General features: G+C 38.4%; 1 protein-coding gene across 10 annotated transcripts in view; it reads right to left on the reverse strand.

The window, feature by feature from the left end:
• Positions 1-17,703, reverse strand: part of LOC124276067 (beta-1,4-mannosyltransferase egh-like) — a 129,001-nt gene that overhangs the window by 64,523 nt on the left and 46,775 nt on the right. For 7 of the 10 annotated variants that reach the window (XM_046711708.1, XM_046711709.1, XM_046711711.1 and 4 more), the window contains exon 2: positions 15,420-15,468. The gene's annotated coding sequence lies outside the window, so the exon portion shown is untranslated. Of the gene's footprint in view, positions 1-8,392; positions 8,679-15,419; positions 15,469-17,703 lie in introns of all 10 variants that reach the window. The other 3 variants (XM_046711715.1, XM_046711716.1, XM_046711712.1) reach the window with 1 other exon arrangement.

A 17,703-nucleotide genomic window follows, 5' to 3' on the forward strand; every position in this document is an offset into this window, starting at 1 on the left:
TTTGTCAAACTCCCCACACTGGGGGATGAATCTGAGGTCTGGTGTACAGATATGGCTTGAATGGAAGAGTACCTCACATAAAGATTCTGATCTAGATATCAGCTGGTTCCAACAACAGATGGAACATTCTCCCAACACACCAGGAATACAGAGCTGGTGCCAAACTTTGGTTCAAACTTTTATTCGTGGCTGGGAGTGGATGAACAGAACTTCCATTTTGGTCATTAATTTAAAACTTAGCCAAGCAATTCTTTCTACCATGAATGAAATTGAGTTTGGTTCAAGCAGACCATTGCATCAGACATATGGTTACAGTGATCGTAAACTGGTGAAATTTGTTCGCAGCATTACAGACCCAGCTCACTGAGTCATATCAGTTTATCGAACCTCATTGTTAACAATATACCTCACAAAGTCTGGGATTCTTTATACAATAAGATTGTGCTGAAGCCATCAAATTGACCCAATATTACCTTCACCCACCCCAGCATAAGAAAGTTGTCAAATGTGATTTCAGAACGGATTTATTAATTTCAGTGAGTATTGTTTAAAACCACTTTTAGCAATATTCCAGTGATATCACGGCAGATGACACCAGAAATCTGCTTCACACATTGTACCCATGCGGGGACTCGAACCCAAGTCATTGGCGTGACGAGCAAACACTTTAACCACTAGGCTACCCAACCGCTTCGATTACATAACAGTATCTTGTTATGATGCTAAGCCTGATACATGCCAACAGATGAGAAGCCATCACACAGTCCAACCATTGGTTCTGTAATCATGATATTGGTTATGGTGTCAATAGGACTAGTTCTACCATTAGAACCTTACAGTCTGCAAGATAGATAACACGATCGCCCCTAGAACACTAAATGATACTGTCACAAGGTGGACTCATGATATGCTGACACACAACACTGTTACAGTGCTAGTCACACAACACTATCACACAATATTGTCACATGATCCTGTTACACAACACTGTAACATGATACAGTGAAACATCTCTGTCTGAACACACGATACTGTCTCACAATAGTGTCAAACAACACTATCTAACAATGATGTCAAACGATTTTGTCTAACAATAATGTGAAACAATACTGTCACAAAATAATGTCAAACGATACGGTCTCCAATTAATGTCAAATGATACTGTCTTAAAATAATGTCAAACAATTCTAACAATGTCAAACGATTTTGTCTAACAATAATGTGAAAGGATACTGTCTCCGAATAATGTCAAATGATAATGTATCCCAATAATGTCAAATAACACTATCTCACAATAATGTTGAATGATACTGTCTAAAACTAATGTCAAACAATACTGTCTCTCAATGTCTCACAATAATGTCAAACAATACTGTCTCTCAATGTCTCACAATAATGTCAAACAATACTGTCTCTCAATGTCTCACAATAATGTCAAATGATACTGTCTAACAATACCATATAATGACTCTTTCAAGATACTGGCTCAACATCTCAAGAAGTAATATCACAACAAATGACTCTTATAATGACCTTGACGACTGCCATCAATACCAAAGAAGCCATCAGCAGTTTCCTATGAATCTTGTATGAGACTTTTATGCTGCAAGCTTATATATAAGTTTTAAAATATTCAACCTTTAATATTACAAAGCCAATAAGAGCAGACAAGGTTTCCACACATGTCTGCCATGGAACCTTACAATGTTCCATGGAGTCTAAATTTCACAGTGCATTGTAATAAAGAATATGGCCGATGGGCAAATTATATGCAAATGATAGTTGAGTCAACTTCCAGAAGACTTCCTTGTAAAAAACCTTACATGAATCTAAAATGCTGCAAAAGATCCAGCAACCTTGTATGTTTGTGTTATAGAAAAACTGTTGCAATAGAAACATGCTTCGATGTTTTGAAAGACTAGGCACAAATGTCAAATAGTAAGTGAAACCAAACATTGAACACTTCCTAAAACATTACTAGTTTAATAGAACTACAAATCTTCCCATCAAGTACTGAAAATGTCAAACTAAACCCTTTGTATGGATTTCCGTCTACAGTTAATACAACTATGCCATGCATGACTGCATAGTAATTCTGCACGTCAAGTTCTCAGGTCAATATAATTTTAACATCTGTCAACATTACTTCAAAAAATGTTATTGGTGTATTTTTTCTCCACAAAATTAATATTCTGTAAACAGCTTGTAGGTCAGGGAATCCATCGACATCTGAGCCTAGCACAGGTGTGAAGTCTTGCACTACAATGTTATAATCAGTGAACTGAGCCATCCAACTGTGAAAAATGATGATCATAAATTTCGAATCCAAATTCCTGGAAACACAAGCACATTCTCAGAAGTGTTATGTGAAGGTTCAACATAAAAAGATATCCGTCTTATAAACCTTCCAACACCCTTGTTATCTGTCTAGGTGTATTGGACAGAAGGCACAGAAACCAATCAGTAAACAAATAATTTGGGTGGCGTCGGACTTTACTAAAGTGTCATGCCCATCAGTAATTTTCATGATCAAAGAAGCTCAAAATCATCTGAAGTTTGGGACAGAATAGGCCTACAGCAGCCTATGCTAATCTAAAGACTGACAAAATGGATCAGAAGTCCGATCCACAAAGCTATAGTAGCACTGAGGTGATTGCTGTTTGTTTTTTAATGCCTCACTCAACAATATTCCAGCTATATGCCGGTGGTCTGTAAATAACCGAGTCTGGACCAGACAATCCAGTGTTGACTAAGTCTGACTACATGATCCTGTTAGTTGCCTCCTACGACAAGCATGGGTTGCTGAAGACCAACTCTAACCAGGATCTTCACAGGTTCAGGTGACCGCAATTTGCAAACTTTAGATTGTTGCTAAGCAACAAGCACTTTGTTGAATAGGGTCTGAGTGACTTGAATGATTGTGTCATGCAACCATATATCCGGGACCATTAAATCAACCAGCAGATAGTCTCACCCAGATTTGATTGCTGCAGTGAGCTAATTAGTCATTACTTTGCATTTCACGGCACAGTAAATATTAAAATGGTACTGATAAAATATTTTCAGTCAACTCAAATTATACAAATAATACTAACTTAATGGAAAATATGATAATCATTATTTTTTTTGTATATTAGTCTGGTGTCCTGTGACACCCTTCAAAAAAAGAGTTGCTATATCCCTGATCCTGCTCTTAAAGTGTCACATTTCCATCATTAAAGCGGCAGTATTACCAGCCTTTAATTTACAGACTGCTGTCATGTTGTCGAGCTTGAATACATCAAACAGAACCATTGTTGTGTCGCCCTCTGGTGCAAGCACAGCAGGACGACATTCACAGCTCTCAGTTACTGGACTTTGGTGTGTCTGAAGTGGATCTGATGATCAAACACTTTGACTTTGTTTAAAATATGATTCAAACTTGTTTGAATTGTTGATTGATTGATTGATAACACTCTACCGTCATGAAGGAGTGAGTGAGTGAGGTGAGGTGAGGTGAAATTGGGTTTTACGTCGTGCTTGAGAATATTTCGCTTATATGACGACGTGCATGCGTGTGTGTGTGTGTAGGTACGGCTGCTTGTACTAGCCCAGACTTAAGCTGGTTTTATAGTGCTAGCCCACTGAGATTCCATGCAGCAGTGAAGCATGAATACCCCACTCAGACACATTATACTGAGTCCGAGCTGACCAGTCCTTGTTGTACCCATTAATGCCAAGCGCCAGGGCATGAATGGGTACAAGAAGTACCATATTTTAACGTCTTTTGGTATGACGCAGTCGGGGATCAAACCCGCGACCTTCCGCTCTCCGGAGTGAGTGAGTGAATGAGTGACTTTAGTTTTACACTACTTTTAGCAATATTCCAGCAATATCACAGCGAGGTACTCCGGAAATGGGCTTCACACATTGTACCCATGGGGAGAATCGAACACGGGCAGAGATTTACAGAACAAATACGCATAAAAATTGACAATGGACGCAACAAAATTTATTAGCACATCCACAGGGATGCAGAAAAAGTCCAAATACTTTTTGTAAATTTCCACTCAAGTAACAATAACTTATCACTGAGTTTGCTACTAGCTGGGTTATGGTATCATTTGCAATGTAATTACTGTAACAATAAATGTGATGATACACAAAACAATAACAGTATCAATAATAATATTTAAGTGTCTGGGACCCCTATTAAGAGTATAAGTCCCAAGGACCCTCAAATACAGGACTCAAGGTAAATCCCTGTCAGGGTCTTCGGCATGCCGAGCGAACGCTTTAACCACTAGGCTACCCCACCGCCCTCTGTCATGAAGGAACTTTATTTTACATCATAAGAGGCACATACATGTAACATGTAATATGAAATACAGATATCACTGAAATACATACAGTTGAATTGTTGTTCATAATATCAGTCACTGGTTTGGTTACCCGAGACTCACTTGGCCACTTTGCTACAGATGGAATATTGCTGACAGACATAAAACTAACATTACCCCATAACTTCTGAACAAGCTGACTCACTAAACATCAAAGCCAGACAGTGAAAGGGTATGTCCTCTAATGTTCCAGAGTCAAATTAACCATGATAAATGGTGATTCCTGTGAGAATCCACATTTAGCTTATCTCTCTCACAAGCAGCAAACGTCTACCTCTGTGCTCATGTACACTCTCTTGGGTCCAAACAGACTGATTCATTCTCCCTGACGGACTTTTACACAAATCTCATGGGCTACTACCAATCAACCTTCCCACCTTTGTGCAATAACAACTGAAGTGCTTCAGTTGAAATTATTCAATTTGTGTCTGCTGACAGATAGAATCATCAGAGTGTTTGTATGATATACCTCCTGATACCCAGTTGTAGGGAAGCAGCATTTCAGGGATGCCCAAGTGGGCTGGGTAATAGTATCTCTGGGAGGTCATGCTGTATATCAAACAGGCTTTGTGACTGACAGAATGAAATTATGCGGGTCTACTTGGTCAATATTGGAGTCAGATCTGCCATCTTTATGGAAAAAGTGTCCGGATGAATATAGGCCTCCTTGATTTCAAAGTCAAGTCTTGGCTCTCCTGTGTATTCAGTGTCGGAAAACGTGTCTGAATACAGCTTACTTTCTGGATTTGGCTGAGAATATTAATCTGTTTGGTACAGCTGAAATTGCAGTGGAACCCCTAGTTACTAAGTATATGGTAAACCTCACTATAGAACCAGACCATACTCTCTATAGCGCCAGAATCTGCCCTCAACAGCGCCAGATACTGCCCTCCATATGCCAGCCCACCCTTTTAAAGGATAACTTGCAGTATCTATAGTTGTATTTTGTCTTAAATCACAATTTCCCCCAAGTGCAAATATAACCAGCCTTTAATGGCAATCTTCTCATCTTCATCTTATATCCTGCTCTTAAAGTGTCACATTTTCCTCATTATAGTGCCAGCATTACCTGCCTTTAACTCTTTCACTGCAAGCTTCACATCTCCACAGTGTTATATCCTGCTCTTAAGTGACCATTGCCTTTTCAGAAGAGTGACCATTGCCTTTTCAGAAGAGTGAGTGAGTGAGTGAGTGAGTGAGTGAGTGAGTGAGTGAGTGAGTGAGTGTGAGTGAGTGATCAAGTAACAATAACTTATCACTGAGTTTGCTACTAGCTGGGTTATGGTATCATTTGCAATGTAATTACTGTAACAATAAATGTGATGATACACAAAACAATAACAGTATCAATAATAATGTTTAAGTGTCTGGGACCCCTATTAAGAGTATAAGTCCCAAGGACCCTCAAATACAGGACTCAAGGTAAATCCCTGTCAGGGTCTTGGCATGCCGAGCTTAGGCGCTTTAACCACTAGGCTACCCCACAGCCCTCTGTCATGAAGGAACTTTATTTTACATCATAAGAGGCACATACATGTAACATGTAATATGAAATACAGATATCACTAAAATACATACAGTTGAATTGTTGTTCATAATATCAGTCACTGGTTTGGTTACCCGAGACTCACTTTGGCCACTTTGCTACAGATGGAATATTGCTGACAGACATAAAACTAACATTACCCATAACTTCTGAACAAGCTGACTCACTAAACATCAAAGCCAGACAGTGAAAGGGTATGTCCTCTAATGTTCCAGAGTCAAATTAACCATGATAAATGGTGATTCCTGTGAGAATCCACATTTAGGTTATCTTTCTCACAAGCAGCAAACGTCTACCTCTGTGCTCATATACACTCTCTTGAGGCCAAACAGACTGATTCATTCTCCCTGACGGACTTTTACACAAATCTCATGGGCTACTACCAATCAACCTTCCCACCTTTGTGCAATAACAACTGAAGTGCTTCGGTTGAAATTATTCAATTTGTGTCTGCTGACAGATAGAATCATCTGAGTGTTTGTATGATATACCTCCTGATACCCAGTTGTAGGGAAGCAGCATTTCAGGGATGCCCAAGTGGGCTGGGTAATAGTATCTCTGGGAGGTCATGCTGTATATCAAACAGGCTTTGTGACTGACAGAATGAAATTATGCCTTTCTACTTGGTCAATATTGGAGTCAGATCTGCCATCTTTATGGAAAAAGTGTCCGGATGAATATAGGTCTCCTTGATTTCAAAGTCAAGTCTTGGCTCTCCTGTGTATTCAGTGTCGGAAAACATGTCTGAATACACCTTACTTTCTGGATTTGGCTGAGAATATTAATCTGCTTTGTACAGCTGAAATTGCAGTGGAACCCCTAGTTATTAAGTATATGGTAAACCTCACTATGGAACCAGACCATACTCTCTATAGCGCCAGAATCTGCCCTCAACAGAGCCAGATACTTCCCTCCATATGCCAACCACCCTTTAAAGAATAACTTGCAGTATCTATAGTTGTATTTTGTCTTAAATCACAATTTCCTCCAAGTGCAAATATTACCAGCCTTTAATGGCAATCTTCTCATCTTCATCTTATATCCTGCTCTTAAAGTGTCACATTTTCCTCATTATAGTGCCAGCATTACCTGCCTTTAACTCTTTCACTGCAAGCTTCACATCTCCACAGTGTTATATCCTGCTCTTAAGTGACCATTGCCTTTTCAGAAGAGTGACCATTGCCTTTTCAGAAGAGTGAGTGAGTGAGTGAGTGAGTGAGTGAGTGAGTGAGTGAGTGAGTGAGTGAGTGAGTGAGTGAGTGAGTGAGTGAGTGAGTGAGTGAGTGAGTGAGTGAGTGAGAATGTTACTCCAGTCTGGATATATTCCAGAAATAATGAAGTGGCCTGTAAAGTAACCAGCAACTGACATTTGATGAATAAATTCTTAATAAATTTTAAATGTCAAAGGTAGATCGTGTATCACGATTTTCAGGACACATCTTAGGAAATGGGTCAAGACCCACATTAATTTGGTGACGGATTATTTCATTTGCTACTGTCTGCCATATATGGTAGCAAGGCATAATTTATTTAAAGATGTTCAATTTCCCAAGGCATTGCATTATTTAAATGTAAGACAAATGAAAGTTTACCTTGTAATGAATACTTTATTGGTATTTGATACCCAGAATATCTATTTAAGTATTCAACCTGATCATCAATAAACACAAAATACTGTCTATAAATAAACTCATATGAAACAACACCTTTAGATGTGAATGAATAATGACTTAATCATATGAATATGTTAAACACTTTTCAAAAGAATGGAGATAATTTTGTCAAAACTTCTATGAAGGCCAAGGAGCAGTTTTCTAGATATATAACATGAATATATTTGGAGAAATATTAATTATATTTGGTGAAATAATAATATCAGATTGAGCATTGTATCAGCGTAGATGACAAGATTTTAAAAAACAATATTGTTGCTAGTGTAATGTGGCTACAGAAAATAACATAAATCTAAACATGCTGAGAATTATATTTTTCTTCTACTGAAAATAGGAAGGCCGATGTGTCATCCAATAAATATAAAAAATGATAGTTTCAACATGGAGGCACAGGAATGTATCTGATATGACACAAACATGTGTTATTAACTAGGGCTCACTAGGCTTCACTAGTCTGTCAAATTAGTCTCAATGATCTCTCTCAGCAAGGAAATATTATTCCACAGTGACCTCAACCCAATCAGGAAGTTTGGATTCAACATCCACTACAAAGACGGCTGTCATTGGAGAGACTTCGACAAGCTGGGATGAGACCTGCTTATCTACCTCAGACAGGACATTCATCACTTCTAAGTGAACACAATCTCAATACCTTAACCCTTGAACAAACACAGAAAATAGCGTATGTCACACTGCACTCCAGCTTTTCTGATACAAATCAGGAATATTTGTCTAAAGACAAAACATTCATTACCTGCATATCTTTAAAGATGAAAAAAAGAACATTCCTCTACCTTGTGCTGGTACGGATGTCCAATGTGTCAATTTTGTTATATGGTTGAGGGTATCCCTTCTGCTCTGAACATGAACAGTTCTTCCATCCGATTTCCTAAATATCAGTTAGCCGGTCTGTGCGAGTCGTTCTCCATGTCTCAGCACATATATTGGCAAGCGGAGAAAGTCGGCATGACTCATGTCTGGCACTGCAGACTCCTGTGTAGCAAGCGCCAGGATCAGTGGAGCATGGCCAGCTCTGAAGACAGCAGCAGGAAGCAGGAACACTACAGCCTCAGCATCATGCTGGAATTGATCCACACCGAATGGCTTACCATTCTAATGCATGAGGGGGAATTTTATTAGATCTAAACAAACCCCTCAAAGCCATTTTTTAGTTGGCGTGTCTGCATCACTTTGTAAAAATGTCATCTGCCACTTCGTAATCAATTGGGTAGTGGAGCTCGTCTGCCATGCATTCACTACCTCAGGAGAATCCATTAAAGCAGCACAATGCTCAGTACATTTTCCAGTTTACAGGAAGGAGATATTTCTGGTTTACATAACATATCACACACTGAGCAGTGTACTCCAGCAAATTGACTGTATGAGTACTGGCTAAGTGAATTGTTGTACATGCCAATAGTATTCCAGTTCCATCTCAACAGCCTGTGTATAATCTGACAAGATGGACAGCTTGAGAAAACATTCCCATCATCAGGACATGTTGACATACATCAGACAGGTTAGACATTCACACAACCAGATCCTCTTTACTCCACACTTGTGGAAGGATTGGGAGCTATTCTCATTCACAATCACCTCAGGGCAGCGTTTACGTAGGCGTGAGAACAATCAAGAACCATTACTCTAATTACTTTGTATGACAGAGTTTATCACATGTTGCAGTTGCAAAAACAGACAGTCCTTTAAACACCTACATTCACAGTGTTCAAAATTAACAGACCAGGGGCCAGTTTCACAAAGCGATTGTAGCGGTACCACTATCATGAACTATAGTTCCGATAACCTTAGCGCTACATCAATCGCTTTGTAAAATGGGGCCCAGGGTGCCAATCCACAAAGTGTTCATATCATTATCTATCATAACTATAGTTTATCATACGCTTATGGATAACGTAACGCTACAAATACTCTGTGGATCAGCCCCCTGTGTGCCTTGATGTTTGCTTTTATATGCAATCTAAATCTACGCCCTTCTTTGTTTTCCTATTAATATTTGAGTTATGCTAAGGAACCCATGACATTCATGCTTCCTTTCAAACAGTATACGATGTTGCGAGGGTAGTATCAGTGGTGTTGCTGGTGTTGCACTCAGGAGTCACCTCACATGTCAGGCACGAGCTTCTTGGCGAAACCCCACCAGGCGGACTTGAAGACCCTTGATTCCAGAAGACCCTTTGACTTCATGCCTAATTCTGGACATTGTATTATCCCTTTGTACACGTTAATTGGATTACAGATTCTGTGGAAATAAAAACTTAATCACGACTTCCATTCCATTTTTCCCCTTGCAATCTTATGTGTTCACCACAAAATATCGAGTACAGCTGGCTGACTGCAGGACCTGTTGACACGCTTGCTCACATGGCAAAACATTTGATATTTTTTAACATCAAAAGGTATTCTGAAATGTCTTAATTTTATATTTTCCCCCAACTATTTACCAACTATCTTTAGCAAGAGAATAGAAATATCTGTAACCAAGAAATAAAATAAATACCTCAGTTATTTCTATCGCCATGGTTACGATAAATTTAACTAATAGAGCTGTCCTATTACACAATAATGATCAAGTTCTCCATGTCAACATATTTTCAACATGTCCTCTGACCAGGAGCAAAAGACTTGTGAAATCAAGCAGAATAAAATGTTGTTCTGAAAAAGATAAACTTTTCTTTCTAAATCTTCAACATCATGATCACCATAATTAAGCAACGGTCAAACATAAGCACCTCGATTTACCTCAAGACCAAACTGCAAGTAATCATCACATTTGCACATAATTAGCTGTAATCAAACAAGGCAGCCCAGATTTCATGTGTATTTATTCGCACATTTATAAACATTATCATGATATTGATTTTTGCATTTCCTCACAGGGAAACTGATCTAATCAGCACGTCAACAGATCTATAGTTAGTTCCAGCTATTACAAAACTTTGTATTAAATGGTAAAATATTTATCACTCAGCAGCCTTATTGCTTGTAATGCATTTCATCAGGGTCATGCGCTTCCTTCAATACAGCAGATTGGAATTTGTTTTGTTCTTTTCTACATTGCCCCAATGCACAACAGATACAACTGTACAACAGATATAATAGACTAATGCTTAGACCCTGAATATATATAATTTTGATTGTAACAAATAAGCCCATTTAAGTTGAAAAGGAACCCCAGTGAGTTAGGAGAACCCGGGGAAATCTGGACTTGCACCATGTAGAGCTTTAACATTGCAGGGAGGGGGAAAAATTGTGGTTCAGGGACTGTGAGACAGACTACAGATAGAACTCGACAACAGATGCACAGGCTGCACCACATACTTCACAGGAAAACTAAAAGAAGAAAATGTCTAAGATTCTGACCAAGTCCTAAACATATTCATCTTCCTGCTCTTGACAAACCCACAGTTCATCAAGACACTTTCTACGTTAGTTACCCAAACCCAGAGTCCATGCAGATAACAAATTGTAGCCTTAACATTTTTTCCTATGTTAAAATCCAAATAAATTTGTGACTATCCCACTACATGACAACTTTTCTGTGTTAGATCAAGGCTGCACACGTAAACTGACCGTCTACACATCAGTATGATCAGATGATTTTGATCAGATCATGTGTTGACATTTGTTAGCTTCAATCAGCACAGTGTTTGATTTCATGTTTTATGAACATACAACTCTAATGTCTTTAACCTTTCTCTGTATTCATGGTAACATATATCAAGAAAAGGACAAAACTGTCATTACATCCAGACAACCATTTTGTTCTGAAGCCCTAGGGAAGACGATGACCTGTGGTACATTCAGCTTTCTTGTTTCAGACTCTAGACTAAACCGGAACAGAGGTGAGGTGAAATTGGGTTTACGTCGTGCTTGAGAATATTTCGCTCATATGACGACGTGCATGCGTGTGTATGTGTATGTGCGGCTGCTTGTACTAGCCCAGACTTAAGCTGGTTTTATAGTGCTAGCCCACTGAGATACCATGCCGCAGTGAAGCATGAATACCCCACTCAGACACATTATACTGAGTCCGAGCCGACCAGTCCTTGTTGTACCCATTAATGCCAAACGCCAAGCAGGGACCAACAAGTACCATATTTTAATGTCTTTTGGTATGATGCGGTTGGGGATGGAACCCGCGACTTTCTGCTCTCCGGGCGGACACTCTAACCACTACACCACGGAGGCGGTCAAACCGGAACTGACTGGATCTGATTGGCTGACTTATGCAGCAAAGATTCATGATCTATAGTTTACAGAAACAGGATGCTAACATGAACATCATGCAAAAAGAAAGAAATCTTATTTTAACTTCTTGGATCTTGTAAACATGGTTATTTTGGTAGAAATTAGAAGCATGTGATATTCATTAGTCTGTCTGTGGAAGATTTTACTCAAAGCAAATTCCGCTGCCGGGCCAAATTTAACCAACGAAAATGTAACATTAATGTTTCAAAAATACACCTTTTCAATAAGTTTATTTGTTTTACAATTCTAGTTATACCTAGCGTCAGACCACCTCCCCATATCTTAAACTACCCCTGTAAGGATTACCATTATTGAAGTTTGAAAAAATGTTTACGTCATAAATATTTAAGACCTCAATAAAAATCAGTCATGGTTGTTTTTTGTATGATCACAAGCTAACAATTTCTTGATCATTAACCAAGAAAAATGTCACCCCTTGTGTACCCCCAATTCAATGAAATCAGTTTTGAATAAACTTCAAATTTAAACTTGGGAAGTTTCATTTCAAATTATCAATCACAATACATTACACTGAGCAACATTTGATATAAGTGATCTCATAAATACCCTTCACCATAAAACACTCTGAACACCTTATTGGTGATATAGAGTTCCTTGCCAGTGGTAAAATAACACTGTGAACACCTTATTTGTCACATAGAGTACCTTGCCAGCTGTAAAATAATACTGAACACCTTATTTGTACAGAGTACCTTACATAATACTGACACCTTATTTGTCACATAGAGTACCTTGCCAGCTGCAAAATAACAGAACACCTTATTGGTCATACAGTCAGCTGTAAAATAACACTGTTAACACCTTATTGGTCATACAGAGTACCTTGCCAGCTGTAAAATAACACTATTAACACCTTATTGTCACATAGAGTAAAATAATAACACTGTGAACACCTTATTTGTCATACAGAGTACCTTGCCAGCTGTAAAATAACACTGTTAACACCTTATTGGTCATACAGAGTACCTTGCCAGCTGTAAAATAACACTGTTAACACCTTATTGGTCATACAGAGTACCTTGCCAGCTGTAAAATAACACTGTGAACACCTTATTGGTCATACAGAGTACCTTGCCAGCTGTAAAATAACACTGTTAACACCTTATTGGTATTGGTCATACAGAGTACCTCCTCAGCTGTAAAATAACACTGTTAACACCTTATTGGTCATACAGAGTACCTTGCCAGCTGTAAAATAACACTGTTAACACCTTATTGGTCATACACTGTTAACACCTTATTGGTCATACAGAGTACCTTGCCAGCTGTAAAATAACACTGTTAACACCTTATTGGTCATACAGAGTACCTTGCCAGCTGTAAAATAACACTGTTAACACCTTATTGGTCATACAGAGTACCTTGCCAGCTGTAAGATAACACTGTTAACTCCTTATTGGTCATACAAGAGTACCTTGCCAGCTGTAAAATAACACTGTACACACAAATCAGTCTTGAAAGCATGAACAGAACACTTTTTCAAGATCCACTAATCTGTTCTCAATAAAACACTTCTCAGTTGTGTTCAGATCATGGAGGTCCATGTATCTGCACACTAATCTACAACTTCACACTTGTCCGGTTTTCTTCTAGTATCAGGAGAGGCGATGGGGTAGCCTAGAGGTTAAACTCACTCACTCTGCATTAGACATGTTACACAAAACCAAGGGTGCAGGGAATTCCTTAAATTACTGGTGATAAGTAATGGGTGTGCCTTGCCTTTCACAGGATTGGTAGTTGAGGAAGTTTTCTCACTCCACTCCACTCACTCCACCTCATGACAAGGGTTACCGAGGGTCTAAGTGGTACTTGTCTAATTCACTGAACATAAGGAAGAGCAACTTACTAGTATGTAAATATTATTATCTCTGGTGTTACTGGCCATAACAGTTACACAACAATAGATATACGGCTTCTATTGTCCTGCTTGAAATAATGTATTGATTATGCAGATTCAGGTTTCAAGCTCAGCATGACATATTCAATACATGAGTTGGACTGTTGCCTTTTCCCTGCTGTATATTTCTCTTCTACTAAATATGGAAAACAACGGTTCTTATCGTAATTCCAGAAACCATATCCTCTCCATCAACAAATCTTGGTTTCCGATGCCTACATCAACATCCTCGTCATGGAGAAACCAATCAAGTTGTCATTTTTTACACTTTCAGGAAAGAATTTGAAGTTTAGATAATAGCCCAGTCTAAACCTGTGTCACTGTAACAGCTCTTTCCACTTTGGATGAAACCTGCCTACATATACCAAAACGTTGTAGTACGGCTTCTGTACTCAAGAAACAACTTGATCCAAACTGAAATCAATACATAAGAACTCCTGTTTGGATTCCAAAGTCTGTTCAGTTTTTTAAAGACGATTAAACGTGTAAAACTGTCGGCTGGACTTGGAATTCGGGTCTGACCAGACACAGAGACAGTGAAGGACAAAACATGCCGTGTTGTATGTCACCTACACACAGATAAAATGACACTGTCCGGCTCCCCGACTCAAGACAATGAATTACAAAGGTGTCAAGCTTAAATGTAGAATGATTTGGCAAGTTCTGAATAGTCAGCTTAAGGAATGTTCTGGACTCTGGGTTTTTTCTTTTCTATTTTGTTGATATATATTCATATTAAATACTATAAGGACTAAGGACATCTGCTGAAAACAAAACCAAAAGGACAACATACACTGTCTCTGAACTGTGAGTGAGTGAGTGAGTTTAGTTTTACGCCCCTTTTAGCAATATTCCAGCAATATCACATCGGGTTGCTTCATACATTGTACCCATGTGGGGAATTGAACTCAGGTCTTTGGAGTGACAAGCGAACACTTGAACCACTAGGCTACCCCATCGTCCAATCCAAATTGTGATGGACAGTGAAAACAACATACACATCTCCTCCACATAAAGGAATGTAGGCTATGAAGAACGTGTGTACTCTAAATGCCTTAAAGCTCTGGACAGCTCAGCTAGACAGCATGAGATGAAGCTTGCTCTTGATCAACAAATCCCCCTTGTCAAGTCCAATGTGTGTAAAATTCAATGACGAACACTTCATCAGCTGACTTCCTATTCATCACATGACAGTTTAACAAGAAAATCGAGCCCCATTCCATGATTCAGAAAGGTCATCAATGAGAAACAAGCCTTCCCCAGTAAATATCTTATCATTTACTTCCTTTAGCTCCTTTGGATTTGAACACCCTAAAAGCCTCAAATATATTTGTGTAATTTAGTCAGACTTTTTATGCAACTTTTAGCAATATTCAAGTTCCAGCATCACAGATTTGAATATTTAGTCACTGCTGGATGAACACATTATGTCAATGAATATTGACTGGATCCTGAGAGCAGACGTCACATTACTTGGTCCCAAAGCTGGCATCTAATTGAGAGAAGCTAATGATTTTCTCCCTCACATTTTTATCTGTACAAGATTAATTCTCCATTCCCACCAAACTTCAAAACTGGTCACACAAATCAAGAATATTACTTCAAACATGCCTAAAGACCTTTCCTCAACTTACCTCATGCTGTGATCACACAACTCTTCATCCAAAAACCAATAAACAGAATCTGAAAATAAACAAGACAAAAAGTTAAGCAAAAATCCATGACTGTTAAATTTTGTGGAAACATTCTCAACCTCCATCAAGCGAACCAAATATCTCGTATTAAATTCTTATCAATCACAAACCCTAAAACAGTCATTCTATTTAAGTAGCAATACATCAATCCTAAAATGTCGTTGCTTTCTGTAAATCTCAGCCTTGCTCACCCTAAATTGACAGGGTTGAAAAGTGAAGCTCGCTACCAAGCAGAAGTCAATTTGCTCAATATCCAGTGAATCCCAGACCTAACATTTTCCCTTGTAAGGTTTTCTTACATTTTATCAGTATTTAGACTTGTGGATCACAGATTTAAAGTTTCAAAGCCAATCAGTCCTTCAAAATTATCCTCGTAAATCATGAAGAAAGGTTCCTCTTGGCAAAAGATGTGTTCAATCACATGAAGATAAAACTAAATGAAGCTAGCTGCTGTTACACTTTTCTTTACAAATCCTGGCTGCGACTGCCAAGCCCATGCTTCTGTTTCGATTGCCTCAATCACGGAATCTCAACTTTGTTTCAAATGCATTATCCTTGAGAAATCAAATCATCACCTTCTTGTGATGAGAATATGACACACGGCAGATGCCCTCAATTTGCCAGTGGAAAACTCCACCATCGTTGCCAGTCTCTTGCCTTTATTTGCTTGAAATGGCAGAGCAAATTATTGATATGTATTGGAATTAAAATTTCATGGAGGTTGTTATTTGCTACTGAGCTCTTATAACCTGGTTCAAATGAATCCATGAACACGCCTACTGACTATTATTTCCAACCAAATGGGTCCCAAAGGTGACGGCATGACCTTTGTGGAATATGACTTGATATCAGTAAAATTGGACTGAACTTGTTCGTTCTTTCACTATTTCAGTGAGTATAGCTTTATGTCACTCTTTGCAAGATACTGATAGCCATATCATGGATGGGGAAATTAGCATCAGACATTGTATGAGTCTGGGGGAAGTAAACGCAGGCCTAAATTGGCCTGTCAAGCACCACCTTTATCACTTAACTATCCCACATTAATATGTAGTTTTAGCAATAATCCAGCAATGTCATGGCAAGGGACACCAGAATTGGGCTTCACACATTGTATCCATGAGGGAAATCGAACCCAGTCTTCGGCATGAAAGGTTTAACCACAAGGCTAAAACACACACCCCACCCCCACCCACCCCCCTATGATTCAACATAATACCAACATATAATTCAATATAACCTTATAACTAAGCAAATAGGAAATATACTGTCAGTACTTGGTGTTGCTGGTCAAATGTAGTCAAACTAACATTTACACTAAGGTCACTAAAGATGAGTGAGTGAGTGAGTTTAGTTTTATGCCGCACTCAGCAATATTCCAGCTATATGGCAGTGGTCTGTAAATAATAGAGTCTGGACCAGACAATCCAGTGATCAACAGCATGAGCATTGATCTGCGCGATTGGGAACCGATGATATGTGTCAACCAAGCCAGTGAGCCTGACCACCCGATCCCGTTAGTCGCCTCTTAAGACAAGCATAGGTTACTGAAGGTACATTCTAACCTGCACCTTCACAGGTCTGGTCACTAAAGGATGCAGGAAATATATCGTAGACACATGACAACAACAGGGGATGAAGTATTATCAGTAAAGCTTTCCACATACAATCAGTTAAATATTCTTTAGACAATCAGTTAAACCTTCCATATATAATCCGTTAAACTTTCCATACAATCAGTGAAAGCTTCTATATACAATCTGTTAAATGTTTATGTATTATCAGTTAAACCTTCCATGTACAATCTGTAAAATCTTCCATATACAATCAGTTAAATCTTCCATATATATACAATCAGTTAAACCTTCCATATACAATCTGTTAAATCTTTATGTATTATCAGTTAAACCTTCCATGTACAATCTGTAAAATCTTCCATATACAATCAGTTAAATCTTCCATATATATACAATCAGTTATACCTTCCATATACAATCTGTTAAATCTTTATGTATTATCAGTTAAACCTTCCATGTACAATCTGTTAAATCTTCCATATATATACAATCAGTTATACCTTCCATATACAATCTGTTAAATCTTTATGTATTATCAGTTAAACCTTCCATGTACAATCTGTTAAATCTGTATGTATTAACGTCCATACATAATCAGATAAACCTGTACATAATCAGTAAAAAAATGATCATAAGAAAAATGAAAA

The sequence above is a fragment of the Haliotis rubra genome, unplaced genomic scaffold, assembly GCF_003918875.1.
Source record: "Haliotis rubra isolate DU_JTF1 unplaced genomic scaffold, ASM391887v1 Scf205, whole genome shotgun sequence".
Taxonomy (NCBI): domain Eukaryota; kingdom Metazoa; phylum Mollusca; class Gastropoda; order Lepetellida; family Haliotidae; genus Haliotis; species Haliotis rubra.